This window comes from Rosa chinensis, unplaced genomic scaffold (genome assembly GCF_002994745.2).
Source record: "Rosa chinensis cultivar Old Blush unplaced genomic scaffold, RchiOBHm-V2 RchiOBHmChr0c12, whole genome shotgun sequence".
Classification (NCBI taxonomy): Eukaryota; Viridiplantae; Streptophyta; class Magnoliopsida; order Rosales; family Rosaceae; genus Rosa; species Rosa chinensis.
In genome coordinates this window covers 254,189-259,276 of record NW_020126826.1, presented here as the reverse complement: position 1 = coordinate 259,276, position 5,088 = coordinate 254,189, and the positions used below count along the sequence as shown (strand labels likewise).

The 5,088-nt window shown below is 37.2% G+C and overlaps 1 non-coding gene across 1 annotated transcript; it reads left to right on the top strand.

Moving 5' to 3' along the window:
• Window positions 1-372: 372 nt before the first annotated feature.
• Window positions 373-479, top strand: LOC112181239. The gene has a single exon (XR_002928732.1). It is a non-coding gene; the product is annotated as a small nucleolar RNA R71 (small nucleolar RNA).
• The last annotated feature ends 4,609 nt before the right edge of the window (window positions 480-5,088 follow it).

Genomic DNA, 5,088 nt, shown 5'->3' with positions numbered 1-5,088 from the left:
TGGAAACTTACCTAATTTGAAAAATAGAAACTTTCTAAAATTGAGAAATGGAAAGTTTCTAAAAATGAGAAAATAGAAACTTACTAAAAATGAAAAATAGAAACTTTCCAGAAATGAGAAATGAGAAATGAGAAATGAGAAATGAGAAATGAGAAATGAAGACAAAAATGGAAACTTTCTACAATAAGGAACTTTCCCAATCAAAGAATGGAAACTTTCCCAAACAGGGATTTTTCAAGGAAATGGCGCAGAAAAGTGTAGGGAAATGCAGTTAAAACGTCGCATTAAAATGCTCCTATCACTGCATCTAGCATGTCTCTTTCCAAGTTGGTGAGTCCATCATAAAAACAAGTGAGCAAGGTCTCATCCTTCATGCCATGTTGAGGGCATTGAGTGGTGAGAGACTTGAACCTTTCATAGTAATCTGCGTAGGACTCATCTTGCCCTTGTTGGATTCCACTTATCTTCTTCCTAAGCATGATGATGCGAGATGTAGGGAAATACTTCTCAAGAAACGCCTTCATCATATCAGCCCAAGATGTAATCCGTCCACTTGGCAATTCATAAAGCCATTGCTTTGCCTTGTCAGCCAACGAAAATGGGAAGGCCTTCAACTTCAAAATATGCTCATCAGCTCCTTGAGGCTTCATGCTAGTGCAGATGAACTGAAATTCCATCAAGTGGTTGTTGGGATCTTCCATAGAGAGTCCATGGAATGTAGGAAGACGATGAAGTAGCCCAGACTTCAATTCAAAATCAGCTGTTGCCCCCTCAGCTGCAGCAGGGTAGGTTATACAAGTTGGAACGCCACCAGGTGGGATCACAGATGTAGAGAGTTGCCTGATGGTGAGAGCCATTGGTGGTGGTGGTGGTTGAATGACTAAGAGTGCACGAGGTGATGGAGGTGGCGTTTGGTGTGGTGATGGAACAACTGAAGTGTCAGAAGCTTCTGATCCTCCCTCTACTCTATTCCCTTCACTATCTAATTGAAGCTCACGAAATTGAAGTGGAGTGTGGCGCCGTTGCCGGGGATTGAAAAGTCTTCATGTGATGAAAACGCCACTAAGGTATGATTTTGGTAAGGGATTTTGAACTATTATGGAATAGGTGAAGTCTCGTTTGTTGATACTAGCCTTAACCCCTTATGAGTACCTGATTCAGGTCTCTTAAGGTTGAGGGCGGCTTTTATTAACACTTGAAAAATGTCTTGCACTTAGGACTTTTCTTATCTAAGTAAGTATAGCCTATGTGGGATGGTGTCTAGGAAAGGGACAACGTTCATGACAGGTTTTTTTTTCCAGAAGTGCATTCAAATGGGCCTAAACCACTATGTGGGAGTAGCTCATGCCAAAATGGATTTTACCTCTCTTGTTCGTCCTCCCCCACCTGGCCATTTCAGTAAGGTTGCCCAAAAGATTTGAAAGGAAATTTGTGTGGAGACAAGGACTTGGGCCGCACGTCCAAAGCTTGGTTCATGATGTCTTATTGAAGTCATATACTTAGACAATTTTTTAGAATAGTTGGGTTTGGTAAGAAGTTGTGAGTCATAATGGACTAGGTGAAATATTCTCTTGTTAATACTTGTCAAAGTTTTCTTTATCAAGTAGGCAAACTTTATTAGCATAGGGTGTCTAGGTTGATTAGATACGAGATGTGCTAGCAAAGGGTCTCGTCCCCTGCTAATCAAGTGAGCTGAGCTCCGCCAAAATCGTTCCTCTACTACCTAGCTCTGTGTGAAAAGAGTTACCAAAAGATAAAGGGAAGGGAGACTTGTATTAAAATTAGAATCTTTGGGCCGTGTGTCTAAACCTTGATTCACGACTCCTTATTGGAGTTAACTACTTAAAAATTGTAAAAATTGTAAAACTTGTAAATATATACATTAAATTTCGTTGGTCTTGTATATATCCATACTTGTGATGTTTTGTTATGTGTATATATTGGAATAAATGGAGGTACAAGTCTAGGCTGAAAGACTTTAAACATTAAGCGCTGCATGGGAGGCAACCCATTTCAACCGTAGCTGTGGAGGAGCCATCAACGCAGATTTGTTTTCTTGAACTCTTCTCTCTCTTTTATTTTTCGTAAATTTTTATTTGTTTTAGGATTTCATGCGTTATGTCTTATGCCATGCTTGATTGTTGCTTTGTATGCTATATAATTGTTTATACATTGAGGACAATGCATGATTTAAGTGTGGGGGAAGGGTTTAACGTTTCACTTTGTTTTTAGATAGTTAGTTTTGTGGTCTTAAAAAAAAAAAAAAAAATTATTTTCGTCACTTTAATAATAATAAAAAAAATCTCGTCACTGTTCAAAAAAAAAAAAAAAATTTTGTTTTTGTTTTTTTGTTTTTTTTTTTTTGTGTTTTGAGTCTTAGGATACCCTTTTAACTGTCTAGGATGAGCTTATATCTCTGAAATTAAGGCTAAAAGAGGATCACAAGATTGAGATAATGTTTGATGATATTCTTTGGTTAATTATGATGTATGAAAGCATATGAATGTGTAGTAGATATGATGCATGCGTAACTTTGGTACATAATATGAACATGTGGAAGATAAGTTATGATTCATGATATCCCTTGTGAGAATTTGAGCCATGTGCCCTTTCTTTGTGAGTGATTAATGAAAAATGATTATACTCTTATTTTCTTGGCGATGATTTTGTTGATCTCATTATTCTTTCATCTTGATTGATTACTTGCCATAGATTAAGTTTGATGGACTAGAGAATGCTAGAATTCACTGTTATGCTTGTTGAGACGTTTATGATCAATATATGGCCCTGATTCTGGAAAGGATAAAGGTACTTACTTAGGATTTTACCACCATTGCCAAATATAGCCTGTGTCCCTAATTGTGCCCGTCGTGGGACTCCCCTAGTTTAACCATTTTGAGCCTACATTGAGCCTTTTCTTTCATCACCCTCAAAATTCCTTAACCCTTAACCCTAGTATAGTTATATCCTTACCCTCTGTTCTAAAGACTTAGTGGAGCATATTTCTGAGACTGTGCTTGGAGTTTTGGCGTCAAGGAAGAATTTTGAAGACATGAAGAAGTTCAAGTGTGGGGGTAGACTTGTCCATAAGAGAAAAAGTGTATGTAATTGCTGAGAAAAAAAATAATTTGAAATCATAAAAGAAAAAGAAAAAAAGGAAATATTTCGGCAATTTAAAAAAAAAAATGTATTATTGTTTTATGTTTATGGATTTTAGTCCCCTATGCTTAGTGGATTTGGAGTTTACTTTGAATTGAAGGCCCATTGTTGAAAAATTTGGTCTTTGTCCTATTCACGCTTGTTCAAGAGAAGGTTAGAATGAAGTTTGGACCCAACATGATGACACTTGGCCTTTTATAACGCTTTGGAGGATACTTGGCGTCTACAACACAAGGTGGAGTTTGAAATTGGTCTCTCTACATCAACGAGTGCTCTACTAGGTTTTTAGGATACTTTGTGATTTTCCTATCCCTTCGTTTCTTTTAACCTTAAGCCTTGGCCCCATTACAACCTTGAATTGTAAGACCTCTTTGATCCTTAAGATGGGACAGCCTTTGATCTGTGGAGATGAGTCATGACTGTTGAACTTATGGCTTGGGTTCATCTGTGCAAGTAGTTGATATCTTTCATGAGATCTTTGAAAAATAATATATGTGCTTTCGTTTCTTATACATATGTGATACACTTGATTATCTTTCACATATACTTGAGTGATAAGCTTTTAAGCATGAGCCTTGAATCTGAGAGAAGAAAGAGTGATATATCCATGTGAGTTTTGAATCATGACTTGTTTGAAATGTGTTGAGCTACACCCATCACCATTGTTTACCCCCAAGTCTTACATGCTTATATGTGGATTATATTTTGTAATTAGCTCTTGAATATCTTGAAGATGTGATGCTTGGTTAAGTGCTAATCTTAGTGACTTGAAAGTAAGAGATTTCTGAGACAATATGTTAAAGGGCTTAGAGGTCATTGTGTGTGTCAACGTCTTGGTCTTTGTTTTTGGTTTTGATTTTCGTTTAAGTCTTTTTGTGTTATATGTTTGTTTGTTTTGAGTCTTGAGTCTTAGTGTTTTTCGTTTCCATACTTAGTTTATTTTCGTTAGTCTTTGTTTTGTTTCTTAGTCTTTTGGTTTGTTATGTTGATTTTGCTAAGGGACTAGCAAAAGCTAAGTGTGGGGGAATTTGATAGGAGCATAAAATGCGACGTTAATAATGTTTAAACCCTATATTTTGCTAAGTTATTTCCTTTATCTTGATCAATTTAACTTCGTTAGTGTTTTTCAGGTGAAAATGGAGTCTCAAGGTCCGAAAATGGCTAAGGAAGGCACAAGTGAAGCAGAAAAGTGAAGAGAAATGAAGAAATGGAAGTTCTCCCAGTTTGACTAGGAAAAGGAATCCTAGTTGGAGTAGGAATCAGAAGCTGACTTGGATTCAAACTCTTAAGTCGCGGAAATTAGAAGTTCTACTTGGACAGGGAAACCCAATTCTACTCAGATAAGGAATCCTAGTGTGACAAGGAGTCCCTGTTGGATAAGGATTACTCAAGAAGGTTCCGGAAGAGTGTAGAAGCATCGCAGAAAAGAAGTTTGTATTCAACTAGGAAACCTACTTGCATATGGAGTTCTACTCATACTAGGAGAGCTATGGAACGATCATGAAGTATCTAGAAGTCTCAAGAAGGTCATATGCCGTGCACATGGAAGAGGAAGCAACAAGAGATTCGAATTACAAAGCAATGTGGAATTTGGACTTCTTGTTGAGTAAGGATTAGAATTACGTGAGATTCTTGAAGGTTCTAGGGAGTTCTTGACGTTTCTACTTCAGAATAGGCGTGGAAGACATGTGAGAGGCATGTGATATGAAAGAAAATCGAATTGGACTCAACTTGTGCATTAAAAGACAAATCCATTACAGATTCGGAAATCTGCCTGTGCAGATCAGTCAACTTCAACGGAGTGTCAAAAATCGCTCAGAGCTCAGAAAATTATGATCTTTATATGGTTGGAAAGCTACGGATGTCTAGTTTCCAGAGCTTTTTACGGTTTGTCAATAGCTATTTTCTAGAGGAAGTTATGGATGTTTT